This window comes from Pinus tabuliformis, chromosome 5_2, assembly GCF_031772625.1.
Source record: "Pinus tabuliformis cultivar Carrire ecotype Pingquan chromosome 5_2, CPIR1, whole genome shotgun sequence".
Lineage (NCBI taxonomy): Eukaryota > Viridiplantae > Streptophyta > Pinopsida > Pinales > Pinaceae > Pinus > Pinus tabuliformis.
In genome coordinates this window covers 916,858,483-916,883,139 of record NC_142306.1, presented here as the reverse complement: position 1 = coordinate 916,883,139, position 24,657 = coordinate 916,858,483, and the positions used below count along the sequence as shown (strand labels likewise).

General features: G+C 34.9%; 1 non-coding gene across 1 annotated transcript; it reads left to right on the top strand.

Moving 5' to 3' along the window:
• The first annotated feature begins 290 nt into the window (after positions 1–290).
• Positions 291–363, top strand: TRNAE-CUC (transfer RNA glutamic acid (anticodon CUC)). The gene has a single exon. It is a non-coding gene; the product is annotated as a tRNA-Glu (tRNA).
• Positions 364–24,657: the final 24,294 nt, after the last annotated feature.

Genomic DNA, 24,657 nt, shown 5'->3' with positions numbered 1-24,657 from the left:
CTAAGTTTTGGAAATTACCATTAGGGACAAAGGCCTTGTCTTGAAATCTTTATCCATACTTGTCCTTTAAAAGTATTCTTAAGACCTTAGAATAGGACTTCCATTTGCATTAAACACTTTAGAAAACCAACAAGAACAAAACCCCAAAAACAACATAAACTATAAAACAACGAAGTAAGAGAAAGGTTAACTAAGCACATATAGTGCACCACACTTCATCAGTTTACGATACCCGGATTGATAATTTATGTAGAGCAATTTAAGACATTAAATTGACTAGACATTTTGGCGTCGTTGTAGTCTAGTTGGTTAGGATACTCGGCTCTCACCCGAGAGACCCGGGTTCAAGTCTCGGCAACGGAACCAGGAGAGATTCATGGACTATCATTAATGAGATGGTTCTCATCTTTCTGTATAAATAGGAGATCTCTCTCCTTCATTTGTTAGTCCTTTTTAGTCTTTTTAGTCCCTAGTTCTTAAGTTTGTAGTTCTTCCTTGATGGCTTTTGAAAGCTTTGAAGAACTTTGTTGTACTTTGTACTTTTGAAGAATTCAATAAAGCTTTGATGTTCTCAACATGGAAGGAGATGTGAAGTAGATGTCATGGAGCATATTAGAATGTAAGGTAGAGTAGATTTCATTTTGTAAATATTGCTTTGTAGAATGTAAGGTAGATTAGATTTTTCATTCATGCAAGTGTGTTTAATTTTGTTTTGATTTCATAGGTGGTAGAGGGCCCCTGCCTTGTATAGTTGTCACTTTAATTTCTTGCATTACTTTTTCTTATTTCATGTATATTAATGTACAGATGTCTTTTTAAATTGCTGCATTATTTTTTTTTTTAAAACATGTATATTAGTGTACATAAATTGCTTTCAAGTTGATTGTAGATTAGTGATGCACATAGCCTTTTAATGAACTAATGACGTGATAGAATCGTCTTGTCCTTTTGTTGAAGCAGCAAGGATATTGGGTCACATAGTCATTCTCTCATTATTTGATTATTGCATTTTATTTCGATTGAACTAGTTGTATATTTACACTTTTGTTTAAATACTAACTCCATCAATAACATGTTTTAAGTTCTTTCGAAGTGCTAAGTTTTGGAAATTACCATTAGGGACAAAGGCCTTGCCTTGAAATCTTTATCCATACTTGCCCTTTAAAAGTATTCTTAAGACCTTAGAATAGGACTTCCATTTGCATTAAACACTTTAGAAAACCAACAAGAACAAAACCCCAAAAACAACATAAACTATAAAACAACGAAGTAAGAGAAAGGTTAACTAAGCACATATAGTGCACCACACTTCATCAGTTTACGATACCCGGATTGATAATTTATGTAGAGAAATTTAAGACATTAAATTGACTAGACATTTTGGCGCCGTTGCCGGGGAAGTGTAATTAGGAGACCTTATTTCTTACACCTGAAAAAAAAAATTAACAATTCTTGAGTATGCTCTCCTCCTGCACTTTGTGTGATCTGGAGGATCAGAAAAATGATTGTTATGTAAAAAAAAAAAAAAAAGGTTAATAATTCTTGAGTATGCTCTCCTCTTGCACTTTGTGTGATCTGGAGGATCAGAAAAAGAATTATTATGTAAAAAAAAAATGAAAAAAAAAAGGAGACAATAAACTTCAACATTTCAATTGATTCAATAAAAAAAAAATGATGAGAAAAATGAAACTCAACTGCTTGGATAGGTTCAAATTGTCCAAAATTGTCTGGTTATGGTTTGTAGTGGTCTTCAAAACACTGTATCCTATTTTAATAAGGTTTTGCAACTTAGCTGTGGAAACTGCCCTGATTCCGCAGCTAGCAGAGAATTCCGCAGCTAGCTGTGAATTCCACAACCGTTTCAAGGTTTAGCAGGTTACAGGCATCCAATGAAAAAACCGACCACATGGTCATCTCCAGAATTGTCCCAACATGGATCCTATCCTAGTCACCCAGCTCAGATCGATGAAAAACCAACCTAGGACCTCAGTCAAAGTCTTGTTTTTAGCATGTTTTTCTTGAAGTATTTGCTGCCTGAAATTGAAAATCATTAATCCTTTTTATAAAATTTTACAATTTCAGAGAAGAAAAAAAAAAGAGAAAAGCAATCTATGGCTATCTCCATTCCTAGTTTTCATTGTGGCTTCAATAAAAAAAATCTGCCTCCTTGATCAAGCTTTGGCCTGAAATAAACATGCAACATAAAAAATGCACTGTATATATGAGAAAAAAAGAGGACCGAATTGTGCATTTTTGGAGGTTGGTTCCTGTAGGAGGCATTCATCATTTAGTGGCATATTTTTGAGTTGATTTCACCCTTGGATAGCTACATTATCAGTCAGAAACAGAGAGTTGCTTACATCCCTGCGCTTGTCCTTCAGCCATGGCCAGTTTTCTAGCTCGGAGTAGCTTTGATGTTCCTGAAACCACAACCATCTGAACCTCTTCGTGAAAACAGAATTTCAATAATGGAACAAGCTCATCAAAATTCATATGCTGTGAGTACGTCTCAAAACAATTTTTTTCTCGGAAATCAATTTCACAGCTGAAAAGCAGCAACTCAGGAAAAACGTAAAACACAGAAAAAACGTCAAACTTCAAACGTTCGATTTGCCCAAATGGAGATGAATTTTAAAAAACTAAAACATGGGTTTTTTTTTCCAGGTGGGTTAATAAGATAACCCAGAAACCGTTTGAGGAAATTCGTGGCGGTCTGGGAGAAATCTTCGGTTCTTTGGAGCCTTTTTTTTGCTGCCGCGTGAAGAAATACGGAAATTAAGTTAATTAACAGATAGTTTGAATGTGTAATTCAATTCCGCGTGCCTGAGGAGCATAAATCCAAATAGGAATCATCTATGTGTTGTTATTCAAGCCTAATTATAGTATTATGCTTATTCCGACTAACTGCACTTCCACATATTCATTGTACTCTTGAGACGTGACCATAATATCCGCAACCATTTGTTGAGACATGTACACAGTCATCCGATCCGAAAGGTTCCTGCCATTACTCTACTCATACCATATACCTCACATGCTTTTGCTGAAAAAGTTAATTCGTCAAACTCAAGTGATTTATTTGAAGCGAAAGTCAAATCAGTTAATTGCAGCTCAAACGTGTAAATTGCATAGTTCAACAGCGTCTATCGGTGAAGGTAGCCAATCACCATCCAATGGCATGGTACAAGATCATCACTACAAGCGAAAGAAGAACCAACTTGTTCGCAGTAGCTTGCCGATGGATGCCAAAACCACTAAGGTCTCAGAAGTTCCTGGTACAAGCTGTTTATCGGATACAAAGGAGTTGAAGGTTCCAAGATTGAAGACTCAACAAAACATGGCAGTGTTCCAAACAAAGCCTGGCAGAGCTGAACCGTGAATTGCACTAGTTAAGTTAGTTGTCTTGAGGGGGCACTTACACTGTTTCAAAAGATTAGCAGTCAGTAGCATTAATCATGGGAATAGTTTTCCATCTACCATTGTAGTCTCCAGCAATACATAATTGTGTAAATTCCCATCATTTGCAATTGTGGTCTTGCTACAATAGTCTTTTACTGCAATGAGTTTTGAAGCAAAAGAAACATTGCATTTTACAATCTTCACGTGTATGGACTTTGAGTCAAGCACAACATCCTTCAGGTTCACCACTTCTGCAATCAAAAAGGGTGGTTCCTTTGCTATTTCCATGGAAAAGGCTATCATATGGAAGATCAGTTTGTCAACACCTTAACTTTCTTTTGGCTGATGCTATAAACTATTAATGTCACACACAAACAATCTGAATCAGTGTTCAATTGATTTGTATTATATGAATATCAAAAGGCATGCGATGATATAAAATCCATCAGCAGATGAAACAAAATGCAACAAAAGAGTAAGTACCTTGGTTTGCTCCATATGCCACTGCAATTCACAGGGTTCCTACATGCAAACAATGAAGAAGATAACTTGAAACCGATGGTTGACTGTTTCAGCTAGCTCAACATTCCACAGCTAGCCCAACTTTCCGCAGCTGTTTTGTTAAACTCTAGGTTGCAGGTGTCATCAAGCAAAACAAGCCACATGGGTAGCTGGGGGAATGTCAATACATGGATGGTGTCCTATTCATTCGATCAAATTTGATGAAAAAGACCCCGGTCAAAGGGAAGTCAAATTGTGTGTTATCACTAAGTCGCCACACTAAGTCGCCACACTGAGTCGCTGCATGTCAAGAAAAAATAATAATTTTGAATCAATGAAATGAACAAGTTATTTTCTCACATTTCTAAAGGTATTGATTAATTTTGGACTGATGATGAAAGATGAATTGCTAACTCTGTATTCAAGATTTTTAGCTACAGAACTGTGCACATTCCGCAGCTAAAGTCCAATTCCGCAGCTGTTCTCCAATTCCGCAGCCAGAAAAACCTTATTGTTCAAATCAGCCTAACTTTTTCATACAAAATCAGATTTTGATGATTTAAGTACCATTGGAAAGATCTCAACAAGATCTACACAATGAGAAATCCATCATTTGAGTTTGGAATGGTAAATAATGAAATAAATTGCTGAAAAGAAGCAACATCAACTTGAGGCACTAATTCCAAAGCAGGTATAAATTCTTTTGATTTTTCCTTTGAGAACTTGTTTCATTAATACAAATTCTTAGTTTTGTGTGTAAATATCATAACTAGAGAGATTGGCCATCTCTCTCCTTTGATAATCTTACATTCCATTGCAGAAGAAGTATTAGTTTTTTTGCAGGTTCCAGGAGGAAGGACAAATGACTACAAGAGAATGGTGTCTCTCTAAGAGACCAATTTGTTTCATAAGAGGATGATCAACAACAAAGAGGAAATATGCTGATGCAAAATCAGATCCAAACACTTGAAATACTTTCAGATACTATTGTCTCCATCACATTCATCCATCACATCCATACTTCATAATAAACCATTCACCTCATTCCACTTCATACTTTCCATTTAAATTCACATACACTTTCCATCTCTTTTTGTCCATTCATAACCCACAAATAAAAGCAAGAGGCTCATTCATATGCTTATTTCCCATTGCCATTTCTACTCTCCATTGCCATCTTCCATTTTCATCCTCCATTTCTTGTCATTTTCATTCCGCAAATAAGCCCTGCTTCAATGCAAATTATTGAGTCCATAGTCCTTTGAGTCTAAGTTCTTTGTAAAAACACCTTGAGGCTTGCATGCCTTAATGGCAAGTTCTCATGCTGACAAGCAATGGGAATACATTAATGTCCCTTGTTCGTCAGATCTTCTAGGTGACTCGACTTCAGTAAATTCATTCGTACCTAGCAAGATGTGTTTGGGCATCTTGACTCTCATTGTCATCAATGGTGAGAGTTCTCGTGTTGACTAGTGGCATCCATTAATGGCCACTAAGCCAACAATTTCCTACTATGTTCGACATCAGAACATCTTTTCACATAGTAGGAATTGTGCCAATGAGTTTTGAAGACATGAAGACTATTATTTTCAGCATTTTGGAGCAGATTCAGCAAGTTTTAGTAGAAGCAATAAAAGTCATCTTATCTCTCTATCCATGACTCCTCTTGTTCAGCCACTTGAAGAAGAATATGATCAAAAGTTTTCAGCCACCACACATACAACTCATCCATTCCAAAGGGTAAGTGAAGGTATGTCATTTTCTAACTTTCGACCATAGAATTCCATAAAAGCTAGAATGATAATTGTTGGAAAAACATTTCTCTTCCTCATTTCATAAAATTGCCAATACCATCAGTTGGGGGGGGGGAATACATTCATATTCATATCTTGCCATGTCCATATCATAATCAGGATCTCACATACTTCCAACATATATTAGTTATTACATTGTTATTATGAGCATACAATGGCTTTTGAAAAAGTTCTTAAAGGATAAATTGGATACAAACAAAATCATGGTTGTCACACAAGAACCAACCATCATGCAATCCAATAAAGATATACTTTGCAACAATAATCAAAATATCATTATGCAAAGTTCAAAGATCAAAATAGAAGGCAACAAAAGAAAAAATTGGTTGTAACACAAGAACCAACCATGTTGCAATTCAAATGAAACACTTTGCAGAAACATGAAGTTATCAAATGATATCATGCAAAGTTAAGCCAAAGCTCAAGGATCAAAAGAGTTCATGTAATATATATTGCATGAGGACATGCAATAGCTTCAGTTGGGGGGTATGTTGAGTCTTGAAAATGTCATTCGTTTCCATTACACTTTCACTATTATGTCCATTATATCACCTCCATTTCACCTCCATTTCACTACTATGTCACCACATTCATCTCACTTTCATTATCATTGGGCCACCTTTATGGTTTTCCAATATTTATTATTTCTAAGCCTTTTAAGTGAATTTGTGGTTAAACATTAGAAAATAATGTGCATATGCTTATACCTAACAAATGGGTTGAGATTGTTGACATGTGTAGGTTGAAAGGAGGCTTCTAGAAGACCCTTATGTGGCACTCTAAGGCCAAATTCGAATTTGGTTGGAAAGAATCATGGGATCATGAGGATATGTGTCACATCTCCTAATTGTATTGTAACTCTAAAAAGACATGTGTCTTATCAGTTCCTATTCTGATTAGGACTCTAGAGGTAGAGGGAGAGATTCATGGACTATCATTAATGAGATGGTTCTCATCTTTCTGTATAAATAGGAGATCTCTCTCCTTCATTTGTTAGTCCTTTTTAGTCTTTTTAGTCCCTAGTTCTTAAGTTTGTAGTTCTTCCTTGATGGCTTTTGAAAGCTTTGAAGAACTTTGTTGTACTTTTTACTTTTGAAGAATTCAATAAAGCTTTGATGTTCTCAACATGGAAGGAGATGTGAAGTAGATGTCATGGAGCGTATTAGAATGTAAGGTAGAGTAGATTTCATTTTGTAAATATTGTTTTGTAGAATGTAAGATAGATTAGATTTTTCATTCATGCAATTTTAATTCATGCAAGTGTGTTTAATTTTGCTTTGATTTCATAGGTGGTAGAGGGCCCCTGCCTTGTATAGTTGTCACTTTAATTTCTTGCATTTCTTTTTCTTATTTCATGTATATTAATGTACAGATGTCTTTTTAAATTGATGCATTTTATTTCTTTTTTTAAAAACATGTATATTAGTGTACATAAATTTCTTTCAAGTTGATTGTAGATTAGTGATGCACATAGCCTTTTAATGAACTAATGACGTGATAGAATCGTCTTGTCCTTTTGCTGAAGCAGCAAGGATACTGGGTCACATAGTCATTCTCTCATTATTTGATTATTGCATTTTATTTCGATTGAACTAGTTGTATATTTACACTTTTGTTTAAATACTAACTCCATCAATAACATGTTTTAAGTTCTTTTGAAGTGCTAAGTTTTGGAAATTACCATTAGGGACAAAGGCCTTGTCTTGAAATCTTTATCCATACTTGTCCTTTCAAAGTATTCTTAAGACCTTAGAATAGGACTTCCATTTGCATTAAACACTTTAGAAAACCAACAAGAACAAAACCCCAAAAACAACATAAACTATAAAACAACGAAGTAAGAGAAAGGTTAACTAAGCACATATAGTGCACCACACTTCATCAGTTTACGATACCCTGATTGATAATTTATGTAGAGCAATTTAAGACATTAAATTGACTAGACAAAGGTGACAAGTGGTTTACGAGAACAAATCCCTTTATACCATAAAATTGATTTGCTTCTAAATATGAAGACGCAATATGTACCTTTTGTAACAGTTGCACCTCATGTAGATCAAAATATTGCTCCATCTGTAGTATCCAATTTACTAGATCCTTGCCATCAAACTTCCTCATATCGCCTTTTCTTGATTTTAGGAGATTGATCTTGAAATGACTATAGATCTATAATTTTGGCTCTTCCAATTCTAAAATTGCGAACTGCAGTAGTCCTCTGTGTCCTCTTTCCAATGCCACCAGTCTAATCAAAATTGGATTCTCTAAGGAAGAGTTATACCAAATCTCCCATGGTGACCTAATTATAGGCTAGTTCAATAGAGCGAACTTATACGACGTGCCACGTGTCACTGTTTCAACCTTAGTACCTGAAACTGATACACAGAAAATTAAAGTCCATCCTCTTTCTATAACTTCTTACGAAATTTCAATCTGATGCTCAAAACGAAAGATATGACTATTTTCCCCATGCACCTGTTTGGAATGTAATTCGGGAGTCTGCAAAAAGCCCAACTTCCTCAGACCATATCTCCACAAATATAGTCCAAAAAGCTCTGTAATTTTGACCTGAGGTTCATTAAACTTGCAACCCAAATGGGTTTTGGTTTTAGCATCTGAAACTTCGCAGCAAAAAAAAAAAAAGGTTATAGCGCAAATGCTACAATGACCTGCTTGGAGCAGCGAAACCCTAGAATCCAAATCCTGATACCAAATGTTATGAAACCAACTCAAAAAAAAATAGAAAAGATAGTTGAACGCCTTAGAATTCAACCTCTTCGAGGGGGAAACCTCATTTACATTATACAAATGAACAATTCTTGGATGATACAAATGACAAGAGCTCCTTTCTATATATAGGAGTCTAAGGGGTCATAATATAACCAGAGCCAACATAACAATAATAATGTAAGGGCACAATAATAACAATAGTAGTCTTCTATGGGGCACAATAATGACAATATAGGGTCTACATGGGCACAACAATATAATAAGGGGGTTGTACTAATAACAAGAAGGGGTTACACTAGTAGTGAAGGGACCTAACACCCACCCTCCTTTTCCACCATTAAAAATTTCTGTATCACTTTGAGTGCTAATAATCCCCTATCATACTTCTCATAAATTATTAAAGACACAATTCCAATTGCCCCCCATCCAAATGCTTGATTTCATAGCATTCAATTTTTCTGAACTTATAGAACTTCCATCATTACGTTTAGATTGCAATATCTCTATACTACCCTCTCCTTCTTCGTTGGATTTTAAAATAAAATTTTTAATTATCCATTAAAAAACAAAATAAAAACTTATGGAAAAAAATGTAAGAAGAAATTTACAAATATTCATTTGGAATAGTTTCTATTGGTCCACTATAAAACTATTTTATTTAAGTATGAATTGTGTGTGTGTGTGTGTGTGCACGCACACACACACACAACATTAACAATTTCACTCATGTGTTTTTGTAAACAAATTTGGGCGTATGTTACAAAATATCAATAGGCGTTGGGTGGCATTTCCCTACAAATCAGAAACAAGGGTTTATGATAAGTGATTTAAATATTTGAATTTTATGAAATAAAACTTTAATATCTAATCTAACTATTCTATGTTCTTGATTTTCTAACTGAAGATACAATTTTCAATGCAATTGTGATTTTTTATTATTTAAATTGTATTTTGAATACATAAATGTATTCAACATCATTAAAACATGTAAAACATAAACATAGTACATAGTACATAACTCAAATTACCAATTCCAACCAATTCATATATATTTTTCCAATAATATTAAAAATATATGTATACTTCCCCGATCGGGGTGAGAGAAGAGAATTGGATTCCTTGGGATCCATGTCGTGATTATCATATTGAGATGAGAATACGTTGAGGGCCATTGTATTAGTCCTCACACACTCGCCAACCTTTGCAAGGTGGATATATGCATGCAACGCATTAATGAAGATCAACGATATGGATATGACCACTTCCATTTGGGATTTTGTGTCGCAATTTTGGTTCGAGCTAGAGTCAAAGTAATTTGTTTGGGTGCAGGTAAAGTGCAATACTCATGTGGGCTCTCGAAGGTTCCTCCTAAAGCCTGTCTACCGGGTGTAGGAGGTCTCTTTCAATATCCAGTGTCCAACCTCTGCAGGTATGTTCTATTAGTGTACTCTCCCTTTCCTATCCCTTCGCTTGATTACTCTATGATAATTTGTGGGAAACGGGTCTCTGAGACAATGTTTTGGGGTAGAAAGACTAGATTCTAGAAATCTGGAAAGGAGAGCGCTAGCTTTTCTAATGGACAATCTCAATTTGGTTTAATTGTCTCTGTTAATTATGGTATTTTACTTTCCCATATGGGAATGTATTTGGGGTTTGTGCACTGGCACTCATTTTGTACTCTAAGCATGGGTTATTAGGTTATGTTTCCTTTTTTCTTGTTCCTCCTATTGGTCTATAGGATAAGAGCTCCTCTGAGAGAGTACTCATCTGAATGGATTTTGTGTCTTGTTCTTCGAAGGCTTGGGGAGCCACAGGTTGATGATTCTGACCTTTATCAAAATACCCATGTCATATTTAGTGGAAAATGTTTATTTTATTGGCTTGTTGCTTATAGCTATGTGGATTTATTCTGTGATACTCCTTCATGTTTCAACTCTTGGTCCATGCACCAAATCCTTAAGCTAGCAACTTGCATTGAGTTGTTGTTGGTTGGTTTCCATTTCACAACACCAATTCATTCTTGTGGCCAACGAATTTATAATATGGTGAAACCATCCTTTGGCAAAGGCACCACGATAGGAGAGGATCAAGGTTAGATTCATCGTGCACGGTGTCGCCATGGAGGCATTCAGCCACATCCATGACCTTTTCGGGGTTAAGTTCGTAGATTGACCTATGGTCTTATTCATGAAGTGACTCAGGATTATCAAACTTGCACTCAGCCTCAAATTCACCAGCTCATATTTGGGTTGGCGACGGAATTGAATCAACAAGAAGCTCAAGAAAATCTAGATGTGGAGGAATGGATGGAGTTGGTTCCAAACCCTAGTCATACCAAACGCTGATCGTTTGAGCATAATAGACCTTCTATCTATATTATTTTATGGAAAATATTGTGGTAAGATCCCCGTCTACTCCTGTAACTAGTCCAACCAAGATTGATATCGTTCTTCCATAAATTCATAAAGGATTCCATCTCATTCAATTACAGTTTTAGCAACAGAATTTCCACCTCAGCTCTATAGAAAAGTATATTCTGTGTCTCTCTCAAACTGAATTACCTGGCTCGAGCGTGAAATATCCAACTCATGTGGACTCTTCTGATGATTAGTAGTATGTCATGCCTAATGTGTTTTTCAATTTTTGTTATGTATAAATGCGGGATTTTTAGACTTTGATACTATGTCTTAGATATTTAGATACTAGGTGATTTAAGGATACTTAAACATATATATCTCTACAAGACAGTCTTAAATTATTTTTCTTTTGGTTGGTTTATAATGCAGTAAGGTGGCCAACAAATCTGGTTTCACTCTCGGAAGATTAAGGCCACCTTACTCTCTGATCATCAATGTAATTTTCCCTTTCTAATGAATGAATGAAAAAAGTACTTCCAAACTTACTATATATATACTAAAAATCTCCAACATAAAACTATACTAACAACTAACCAAAATATTTAAACATAAAATTTATACGTGCAAATTCTCTTTTGTTTCACATATTTTATTAAAAAAAGAGAAGAGTTATCCTATTAAATGTGAAAATGTAAACTTGGTTTGTTCCACAATCGCAATGCACATATGTGTCCTTTATGACCCAATCCATGACGCAAAAGATGTGGAATCCACAACAAAATAAACTAGCAATTTCATCGAAAAGTGAAAAAGGAACGCCAAAGCCAATGCCATGAAAACTTCACTCTGGTGTCAAACCCGACAATCACATCATTGTCGTTGGGGGTACCGGCAATTTCACCTACAAATTCGTTCTGAAAAAGCCATGGTGAAGGAACCTTTAGCCTACCTTTCCACTTCGCTTTGATGTGAGTACATTATGTGAACTTGCGCCATGTACCAATGGAAACAAAAAAGGGACATGAATGCTCAGACAACCACATTTTAAGATACACACCATCTCTTCTCAATGATGTTCCTGAAATGAAATACACCAACCAATATTATCATTCAGACATACTCCTCTGACTATGAAGTGAATGGTATGAGCGCACACTCCCCCACAAAATGGTATGAGCCAATTCAAATTTGAAGCCCAACGTAGCTTGTGATGAGCCAATTCTAATTCGGAGCCCACAAAGGTTGAACATGGTTTGATTCCCTGAGAAAATATTATGCAATTGGAAGACAAAGTGCAAGCATATAGGTTGAAAATGGCAGAATGGATGAGCATGACCAAAGGCTCATCCAAGATAGCCAAGAAGTCCATGCCTCACCCTACTCCCAAGGTTTACGACATTCACAAATCATAGATTGTGCTTTCAAGGGCTAGTATAGGAGCTCACATGGAATGGTTTCGAAACCATGCCAACAACACTTCCCGTAACTTCCAATGGCCGCTTGAAGAAATTCGCAAAGGTACACCAAAGGAATAAAATATTTGAGAAGATTATCTCACCATGAGCAAAGCCCACTGCTAAATGCCTCCACATAAAGTTTATCAAACTCTCCAATGCAAAAATCATTAGTCATTTCTTTGAGTGGAGATAAATTTATTCTTGATAATAATACATAGATGACACATATGTAAAGAGCTCATAGATGTTAGTAAGGTGCATAGAAATATTTGAGAAGGAATCCATGTCTTAGAGAAATGTTGTTGGGCTGGGAAAATATTGTTCATCCTAACCAATTGTAGGGCCTCTATTTCGTCTACCTCCCTCCAATTTAAATTTGACACGTGGGGCAGATTAGCAATGTTCACAACGTCTGTGGTCACAGTTATTTGATTCAAATAGATTTGAAGGCCAGGAATTTTGGACAAAAATATTGTTGAGCATAATTAGATAGTTGTTGGGACTAAGGAAGGTTTTTTTAGTATTTAGAAAGACGTCGTTGTCAGTTCCTTTGGTACAATCCAATGTTGGAGAAAGAGAAATGGGAATGACAGCAGAGGAGGTGGAATTGGAGAAGAGGGGTGCTCTTCCAGAAGTGGAAAGAGGGATACTCTTCCAGAAAAAGAAATCTAAATTCATCAATCAACCACACACATAAACCACATGATCAACGGTCAATACCCCATGTGTAAGCACCCAATGACTCACCTATTCCTTCCCTGACTAGGTGGCTTTATAATGCATTCCTTGATGATTTTCTTTGCAAAGGTCCTCACAAATATTTGTGGTTTTGTCTTCGAAACTTTATTTTCTTTTGTTGTTCCCCAAATCTTTTTTATCTAGTGCAGTTGTTTTGTAGGATGGAATTAACAGATAATGGAACAATACACACAATTACAATCATGTGTGTTGAATCCATACAATATTAGATTAGCTTGAACGAATTTATATGCATGCGATTTTCAACTCTAATGGTGATAATAACATTGTGTTGCTCCCCATGGACCCCCTATGGATGGGACTGTTGTTTGAGTGGAAGTCGGTGAGTGTGGCATAACAGGGCATGTGTGGCTCCTACTGCCAAGAGGTGATGGTTCAAACCTTCCAAAGGTGTGACGCATGTCTGTGTGAAGGTATGGAGTCCACCTTCGATGTATCGGACTCAGAGGTCGTTGAACATGCAATTGTGCCAATGGAGAACTCAAAATTTTAATTTTTGTCCTTTGTTACATGGCCAAAAATTGTTGGAAATAGGGAGATGAAAAACACATTTGGTGTAATTAACATCATCTTACACTATGTGACAACCCAACCCAACTTGATAGCTTCTAATATTCCATAAACTATTTTCCAGAATAAATCAACCCACTTGTGAGGTCATGTAATTTCTCAAGGTCTTGAACCTCAATAAACACCAACAACACACCAAACACCTCCACATAACATATTCCATCTAACTAGAATTCCTCATCACTTTTTGTATAGTCATAAATTTTATTATTTAAATTGTAAAAATTGTTATATCTATAGTTGTTTTATATATAGATGTTTTCTAAAAATAAATAACACTAACTTCACAGGAATTAGCGCATGCAAGTCCTTAAAATTTCAACAACAACCTAAAATTAATAAAACAACAAAATTTTACATGTTTCTCAATACAATCCTAACAACAGTAAAAAAGAAACTACAACGGTTAAACATATTTCTCAATACAATCCGAACACTTTGAAAAAAAAAACTACAGCATTGAAACATATTTTTAAATCACACATCATCGTTATATCCACACTTATCGTTGTCACATGGTTTAAAAGTGAAATTTCAAAGGCATACAATAAATCAATTGAATGTTTAACATTTTCATAGCTTTTAAACAAAAGATACATGAATGGAATGTTTTCTCTTTCATATTACAACAATGGAATTTCCTCATTTTGAAGCGTTTGATATTACAACAATGGTTCAATTTAAAAGCGATTAACCTTCGTTCAATTTCTGCACCCAATCAACGATTGCCTAACTACGCTCATAGTGGACTTTTCTTGTTTAATAGGTGTATCTTCTTTCTAGAGTGAATCACAAGAACCTAGCTATGCTAATTTATGAGCACATGTGTGGAGGATCTTTGAGAGACCACCTTTATGGTAAATATAAGGGTATATGTACTTGAGAAATATGTGTGTTTTGAACGGAATTTTTTTTAGGTTGATTGTATAATTAGTATATAAAGTTAACATTTGGTTTTCTTTCTTATAAAGTTAACATTGGGTTTTGCTCCATATCAATTTGGATGTCAAACTTTGCTATGCTCAAATTTAATGATCATAAAATAAACATGTTAATCAATATTCATTTGCTTTTCTTTTGTCTTAGTTTGATTGGAAAACAAGGCTTAAAATAGCTTCAGATCCACCACAAGGTAACTCTCTTTTGTGATATGGTGGTGAGGTTGTTTTATATATTGTATAAAGTAAAGTAACACCAGCTAACTCGTGTTGGAACTACTACACACCTACATGCGGACTCTTAGTTAGAGCATGGGACTACATGCAAGATTCCTTTTGCATGATTTACTCCCTAATTTGCTCCTTTCACTCCGCAACTGGCTAGTTATCTCCGGAACTTGTTGTAGGTGTTGAGTCTTCTCATTGATCACCACTATGGTGCATTACCTTAGGATCTTCACCCAATAATGCTATATCATGAGCATTCTAACCTATTTTCTAATGTATCATTCTTTTCTTCTTTCGATTTTCTTTTAGTGTTTTTGCTCTACAACGTTGTGTGTTCAACCTTTACTAGCTAGATTCATCTGTGCAGGTTTTCTAACACATTTACATGGTATCAGAGCCTGGGCCTAGGTTCGATTCCCCCGAGTTGCGTTTGAGGGGAGGTGTTGGAAGAATCATTGCACCTCTATCGAATCCGTAATTTCCACCCTGGGGATCCTAGTTACTGATTTGTAACGTTTACCAAAACCTGCGGGTTTTGGTGTAATGGAAAACCTCCACAACTTGATTTCTATTTTATATTACAATGGACTACCTGGAATGCAATTTGTATCCAAAGGACTGGAATACCTGCACATGGCTTGCACCCCAAAGATAATTCACAGGGACGTGAAAGCCACCAACATCCATTTAGACAGCCACATGAATGGAAAACTGGGTGACTTCGGTATTTCGAGGATGACAATTAATCGCGAGGCTACTCATGTCACCACAATAGTAAAAGGAAAAACGGGATACCTCCATCTGAGTATGTAATACATATAAATTTTAAAATCTTCTTGCAATAGGAAAAATAAAAAATAAAAGGGACAAACCGATTATGGTTAATATCACTCCCATTTTTTATTTCACCGTACTCGGTGACACCATTTCAATTTTGTTTTCACAGTGATTGTAAACTAACCTTTTGTAGGAATTGTTTAAGGTATTTCAACACACACATGTTCGATTCCCCCAAGTTTCATTTGAGGGGGGTGTTGAAAGAATCACGAACCTCTATAGAATCCATAATTTCTACCCTGGGATCCTAGTTACTAGTTTGGAACGTTTACCAACACCTACGAGTTTTAATGTAATGGAAAACCTCCACAATTTGTTCCTAGAGTTCTGAAACACAAAGCCATGAACCTCACATCCCCTGTTGGTGAGATTGAATCCCTCCCATTCTCATTCTCACCCTTGACGGATAGGGACTCCCGGTAAAGGAACCAGTGCGCAAGTGATTTTATGCAGCGATTTTGGTTCGAGCTGGAGTCAAAGTAATTTGCTTGGGTACAAGTTAAGTGCAATACTCAGGTGGGATCTTGAAGGTTCCTCCCGAAGCCTGTCTACCGGGTGCAGGAGGTCTCTCTCGATATCCAGTGGCCAACGCTCTCAAAGGTTCCTCCCGAACCCTGTCTACCAGGTGCAGGAGGTCTCTCTCGATATCCAGTGGTCAACGTCTACAGGTATGTTCTATTAGTGTACTCTCCCTTTCCTATCCCTTAGCTTGATTTCTCTATGATAATTCGTGGGAAACGAGTCTTGAGACAATGTTGTAGCGTAGAAAGACTAGATTCTAGAAATCTGGGAAGCAAAGCACTGGTTTTTCTAATGGACAATCTCAATTTGGTTGAATTGTCTCTGTTAATTATGGTATTTTACTTTCTCGGATGGGAATGTATGTGGGGTTTGTGCACTCACACTCAGTTTGTACTCTAAGAATCGGTAATTGGGTTCTATTTCTTTTTTTCTTGTTCTTCCTATTGGTCTATAGGATAAGAGCTCCTTTGAGAGACTACTCATCCAAATGGATTTTGTGTCTTGTTCCATTCGTGTCTTGTTCTTCGAAGGCTCGGGGAGCCATGGGTGGATGATTCCAACCTTTATCACTATACCCATGTCATATTAGGTGGAAAATGTTTATTTTATTGGCTTGTTGCTTATTGCTATGTGGATTTCTTCTGTGATACTCCTTTAAGTTGCAACTTGCATCGAGCCGGTGTTGGTGGGTTTCCATTTCAGGACACCAATTCATTCTCACGGCTAGCGAATTTACAGTATGGCACAACCATCCTTTTGCAAAGGCACCACGACAGGAGAGACTCGAGGTTAGATTCATCATGCGGGGTAGCGGCCTGGAGGCATTCAGCCACATCCACGACCTTTTCGGGGTCGAGGTCATAGATTGACCTTCGGTCTTATTCATGAAGTGACTCATAATTATCAAATTGGCACTGAGCCTCAGATTCAACAGCTCATGATTATCAAATTGGCACTGAGCCTCAGATTCAGCAGCTCATATTTGGGTTGGCAACAGAACTGGATCAATAGGAATCTCAAGAAAATATGGATGTGGAGGAATGGATGGAGTTGGTTCCAAAACCTACTCATACCAGAGGTCAATCCTCCCAGTATAAATAGACTTTCTATCTGTATTTGTTTATGGAAAATAGTGTGGTAAGAGCCCTGTCTACCCCCGCCACTGATCCAACCAAGATTGATCTCATTCTTCCATAAATTCATAAAGGATTCTAGCTCATTCAATTACAGTTTCACCAACAGAATTTCCGCCTCAGCCGTATAGAAAAGCATACTCTGTCCCTCAAACTGAACTACCTGGCTCGAGCACGAAATATCCAATTCCTATGGATTGATAATTAGTAGTATGTCATGTATAATGTGTTTTTCAATTTTAATTATGTATAAATGCAGGATTTGTAGACTTTGATACTATGTCTTAGATATTTAGATACTAGGGGAGTTAAGGATACTCAAACATATATAATTCTACATGACAGGCTTGAATTATTTTTCTTTTGGTTAGCTTATAATGCAGTAAAGTGGCCAACAAATCTGGGTTCTCTCTGGGAAAGATTAAGGCCACCTCCTCCCTTTCTAATGAATGGATGAAAAGAGTCCTACCAAAATTACTATATATATACTAAAAATCTCCAACATAAAACTATACTAACAACTAACCAAAATATTTAACATCAAATTTATAGGTGCAAATTCTCTTTTGTTTCACATATTTTATTGAAAAAAGAGAGGAGTTATCTTATTAAAAGTGAAAATGGAAACTTGGTTGGTTCCACAATCACATATTTGTACTTTATGACCCATCCATGACGCAAAAGATGGGGGCATCCACAACAAAATAAACTAGCAACTCGAAGGTGAAAAAGGAACGCGGAAGCCAATGCCCCGAAAACTTTGCTCCGGTGTCAAACCTGACAATCACATCTTTTTCGTGGGGTACCAGGAATTTCACCTACAAATTTGTTCTGAAAAAACCATGGTGAGGGAACCTTTAGCCTGCCTTTCCACTTCGCTGTGATGTGAGTACATTCTCTGAACTTGTGCCGTGTACTAATGGAAGCAAAAAAAGGGGCACGAATGCGACGAGCACGTTTTAAGATATGCACCATCTCTTCTCGATGATGTTCCTAAAATGACATACACCAACCAATATTGCCATTCAGACGTACTCCTCTGACTATGAAGTGAATGGGATGACGCACACTCCACCACAAAATACTACGAGCCAATTCAAATTTGAATCCCGTCGTAGCTGTGTGACGAGCCAATTCTAATTCGGAGCCGACAAAGGTTGAACACGATTCGATTCCCCGAGAAAATTTTATGCAATGGGAAGACAAAGCGCAAGCATATAGGTTGAAAATGGCAGAATGGTTGAGCGTGACCAAACGTTCATCCAAGCTAGCCAAGAAGTCCACGCCTCACCTGGCTCCCAAGGTTTACGACATTCACGAATCACCGATCGTACTTTCAAGAGCTAGTATAAGAGCTCATAGGGAATGGTTTCTAAACCGCGCCAACAACACTTCCCGCAGCTTCAAATTAGAAATTCTCAAACGTACAATGAAGGAATAAAAGATTTGAGAAGATTATTTCTCTATGAGCAAAGCCTACTGCTAAATGCATCCAAATAGGGTTTATTAAACTCTCCAATGCAAAAATCATTAGTCACTTCTTTGAGTGGAGATAAATTGTATTCTTATATTAGTCACTTCTTTGAGTGGAGATAAATTGTATTCTTGATAAGAATACGTAAATGACACATATGTAAATATGCTCATAGACGTCACTCAGGTGCTTAGAAATCTTTGAGGAGGAATCCATGTATTAGAGAAATGTTGTTGGGCTAGGAAAACAGTGTTCATCCTAACCAAGTGTAGAGTCTCTATTTCATCTGTCTCCTTCCAAATTAAATTTGACAAATGAGGCAGGTTAGCAATGTTCACAACATCTGTGGTCAAGGTTATTTGATTCAGATAGAATTGAAAACCAGAAATTTTGGACAAAAAGACTGATGTGCAAAATTAGATAATTGTTTTTAAAATAAATAACACTAAATTCAAAGAAACTAGCACATGCAAGTCCTTAAAATTTCAGCAATAACCTAAAATTAATAAAACAAAATTTCACATCTTTCTCAATACAATCCCAAATACACTTCAAAAAAACTACAACGTTTAAACCATCCCAAACAAGTTTCATCATAGTTAGTAATCATGAAATAAATAAATGTTATTTTAATGTTAAATTGTGAATTTTGTTTAGGGATGACACTTAAGTTTGCATAAGGATGGGGTAGGATCATTAAGGATATTAAGGATGGGGTGGAAAAGGATTTTAAATTAATATTGATAGAATAAATAAATAATATTTTAATGTTATTTGATTGTTATGATAGGGAGTATTAAATAAATATTTAAATTTAAAATTCAAGCTATTATATTTATATATATATATATATATATATATATATATATATATATTATATAATATATGATATATTATAAATTAATTGATTTGTGATAGAGTTAATTTTTATTAAATTTTAAGTTTGAATAAATGATACTAATTTTTGAAGAAATTTCATTGTCATGTTTATGAATATCACAATAATCCATAGTTGTATAAAAAAATTGAATAATCAAAATTTGTAAACAAAAATTTAGAAATGTCATGAATTAAAATATTTAATTTTGTCTTGCAATTGGTTAATTTGAAGTTTGTGAAATTGTGCAAATAAAGCAACTTAGATTCAAATCCCCTTAAATTACCTCATTTACAAGAAAGAGGACACGTCGTAAACCTAGAGATTTACTAGTAGTTAAGTGTACTCATTAGTGGACTTCTTTAATATATATACATGACTAATTTTATTTATCTATTAGTTTTTGTTTAACATAATCAATTCAAAATTTATTATAATTACAAGGTTTTTATATTAATATTTTTTAAATAAAATGGAATGAAATAACAACTTTTAAGGAAATAAAATGGAAGTTATAATAGTTTGGTATAATTTTGGTAGTAACATTAATATTTGTTAAAAAATTGTTTTAAGTAATGATAATATAATTTCATATTTAAATATATTTTTTTTAGATAAAGATTAAAGTTATAACTTAAGTTTTACTAGCATAATTGGTTGAGGATCGGCCTCGTCAAGGCGACCGAGGATCAAACTTCGTTGGATTGGTTGTGCTTTGTGATAGGGGGAGGAGACATGTTAAAAAGTCTAGTCAGCTAAGGGATGGTGTGGCCAGGCTCGGTGCGATCCCCCAGTGACTTTGACGGCTTAGATGCCCCTGGGTCGCAACACAGACAACTTGAATAACAAAAGAATATTAAAGTTATAAAGGCTTAATATATTTTAAATAATTTTTTAGTAAAAAAAATTTAATTGTAAATTTAATGGATAATTTTAGATATTTTATATTTAGATTTTAATGCCAAAATTGTTGATAAAATTGCAACTTTTTATTGTTTAAATTGTTTTTTTTAATATATAAATGGATTTAGCAATTTGATAATTTTATTAACAGTATCTTTCGAAAAAAAACACATAAGATATATTCTTATTGATGCATTTCAAACCAGCCAGTGTGGTTCATCTTCAGGATAAGATGAGGAACCAGATGTGGGCAATGAAATAAATAGATGTAGAGAGTCGCTAACTAGTAGATGTAGAGAGTTGCTAACTAGTCATTAGCCAGTAACAGCTAATATCTCAAAAAATTATTATTATTATTATTATTATTATTATTTTCGATATTCCCTTAGACAATGTTAATATTTCTTTTTAATATTATTTATATATTTTTATAATATTATTAATCCTCCTTCTATTATTTTTAATTGACTCACTTAATTTAATTTTATTAGTTAAGATTTGGGGATTGAAATAAGATTTGAATATTATATAAATTAAGATTTATTAGGGTTATAAAGGGTTAAATAAATTAATTATTATAACTTCTTATAATAATTTTATCAAAATAATAAAATTTTAAATTATTTATTTACCTTAACTCTTTTTTCTTCAAATATTTTCTCTTCTTTTAGTCAAACTAGCTGATATTAGCTAACAACAAGTTAGCATCTCCCTACATCTATTTATTTCATTGCCTGGATCTAGTTCCTCATCTTATCCTGAATATGAACCACACTACAGTGGCTGGTTCTCAAAATTTTGATAATTTGTTTTAGCATATCTAGAATATATGATTGTAATAATTGATTTTGACAATTTTAATAATTATTTTATGTTAATGGGAGGTTAAGGGGGAAATTCTTCTTGATGCTCTTGAAGTTAGGCTTTGCTAATAAGTTGACTAGAAGTGATCTCTTCAAATAGATTTTCTTAGATAATTTCTTGTGGACATAGCAGCGATTGATCTCAGTATCCATGAACCACACATAAAATAAAAACAAAAAACAAAAACAAAAACAAAAACTTTTACATTTATAATAAAACTCTAAAAAAAATATTTAATTAAAAAAACAAACTTTCGTAAAATCAAATTAAATAAACTTTCATGATAATTTTATCTCCAAATTATAAAAGTTTATTTTGTATTTTTTTATTAGTTCTAAATTTAATGTAATAATATCAAATAAATAAAAACATAAACAACAACATATCTTAATATTGCATTTTTTTTAACCATGGAGAAATTTAATATTGAAAATCTAAAACAAAAGATACAACATATTCAACTACACCATATAAGTTATTGATATCTCCCAAGTTGACAATGTAATTACTAAACATAAGAAGGTGATGGGTTGAGCCCCAACCAATGTTGCCTCATGGGTTTTAACAATGATTAATGTGATTGCACACTTGTATCCCAATAAAAACAGTCTCATACCTAAGCACTGGCTATTATTTCAACATAACGTTACACGCAATAGCTATTGTTTGAACATAATGTTACATCAACTATTTGCAAGTAATTGCCACTAATATGGCACAATATTACAACACGATTTAAAAAATAAATCATGGCAACATTATTTCCATTATTTTTCTTCACTTTATCTCCCTTATATCTTATCAAAATTAATCTTAAGTAATTTATAGATAAAGATTTTCTAATATACTTTCCATGTTTCATGAATTTTCTATATTAATTTAGAGAAAAATGATTCAAAAAAAATAATAAGTTTAATGTATAGGTTAATCTTATAATTTTAAATTAAGATAAAAAATTACTATTTTTTTATATAAAAAATAATATAAATTTAGAGAAAAAACATTAAAAAAATATGTCCTAGATCCTATATGAAGTTTATGTTATTTATGTGACATGCTTTTAATGGATGTGTTGCACATAGGTGATTCTCATGTTTAGGAAATGTGAGAAATCCAATTCACAAAGGAAACTAGTGTGCTCTTGATATTCTATTTTCACCACCATTAAAAGCTCATATGAGGATAATCAAAGGTTAGTGTGGGAGAAAACCTAAAATGTTCTTTGAACAAAGGAATTAGTGCTATCAATTATGGGATCCAAAAACTTAGTAATAAATCTAGCACATTCATATGTAGGGGAGCCAATGGTATTAACTATAGGTCAGATCGGAACCTTGGTTTTGTGTATCTTAGGATGGCCATATATTCTTGGAGTGATATCAACATTGGGGGATAATTTTATTTTTGTTGCATCACCAAGACTGGAATCTTTGAGTTCCTTCATAACATCTCAGGTAACCTTGGCTATAGGTTTTGATGAAAATGAAACTGGGGTTCTTCGTTTTCTAACCTTTTTCAGGTCTCAATCCTTAGACTTGTGGGCTCATCCATGACAGTGGGATATCCCCCAATAATTTTTTTGTTTTTTGCGTTCTTTGGGCCAACCTGTTAGAAAGTGTAGCAAGAAAGGCTCAATTTGACTTCAGACTTAGTCAAATTGAGTAAATTGAATTTCCACATCATCAAGACAACTTGGAAAAAGTTAACTAGTTTGACATGGTTCTTGTCACTAAGTTAACCAAGTAAATTCGAGTTAGCGGACTTAGAGTTCGGTCATGCATGTGTTGATTGCTAAAATTTAGCAATCTAGTTCGGTTATTTTTAGTTGTACTCAGTTAACTAACCTCTAACAATTAATAGAGTTAGTTGAAGGTCAGTTGAGCGGTGAGATAACAGTCTAGCTTAGAGATCCGTCAATTAACTGATGAATCAACCCAAAATAGCTCATGCATGCATGGAATTTAATTCCTTGGCTGGAGTGGAGGAATTAAGGATAATGTCAAATTATTTGTATACTAGTGGAGTGTACAAAATTTTGCATGCAGGAAGTTGAGCAATTCCTTGGGAACTGCACAAGAAATAGAGACTTCCCTATTGTTTACGAGATTGAATTTTCTAATATTTGTGCAAGGAAATAGGAGGCTGGAGGAGCAGATAATTGGCTAAGTGTTGGCCAAAGCTTTTCATTCCGTAGGGAGAACAAATTTACCTTTGTCCATGGTGCTCAGAGCTAGAGCATGCAATTGTAATAGTTTCTCTATTCAATTGATTAATGCAAAGAGGCTTGAGGGGTTTTTCCTAGTTGGGTTACCCTAGAAATCATTATGTGCTTGTGATTTTTCTTGTTGCATGTCTATGCATGTTGTTCTAAATTGTGATTTCTATTCCGCATATTAGTAGAGTAGAATTGTGTCTCTTGTTTTTACTTCGAAACCTTGAGAAGTTTCAATTTGTATGAAATTTCTACATGGTACCAGAGCCCTAAAATCACATTAGAAACAACATTTTGAAAATTTCCCTCAGGAATTTCAAATTTGCAGCTTCAGTGTAGCATTTTTCTTCAAATTCAAAGAATGTCTTTCAATGGACTAAGAACGGCGTATGCTCTGGAGGGTAGCTCAAATTTCATAACCTAGAAGGATCAAATGGAAGTAGTTCTTGATGATAATGTTGTGTTAGAATATGTTAAAAATATAATTGTGAAACCCTAGCAGTCTCATGCACAACAATTAGCCCAATGGAAGAAGGATGTTGCTAGAGCCAAGTGGATCATCTTGGAGGGAGTTGGTGACCACTTAGTCTTGAAATTACATGGCAAAGAGACTCCCTTTAATTTGTGGAAGACTCTCACTAAGCTATTATAAAATAGCAGTGATGTCAGAAAACTTGGTTTGATGGAAAAATTGTGGATTAAAGACAAAAGGTATGATGTAGTGTTCAACAATGGGAAGGCCTACCTCAATCATTTTTCTTCGGTTCAAGTCAAGCAGATTGGTGTCAGGATCGAGAACCTCTACACATTAGAGGAAGATGCATATGCAACCTTGAGGATCTAGGAAGAGATTAGAGATGTGATTGTGCAAGGGAGAAGGAAAAAGCCCACAATATGGAGCCTCAACCAATTGGTAGTTGGGTTGACAACCAAGATGATGATGATGAGGATTAGAGAGAAACCTCCAGTAGAAGGGGAGTTTGAGCCAAGTGGAAAGAGGGAGCAATTGTAGCTATACGTCCTGGAGTGAGGTGGGGCGATGTAGAACTTTAGTCCCAAAGTTGCAGATATTTGGGAAGGGTCCA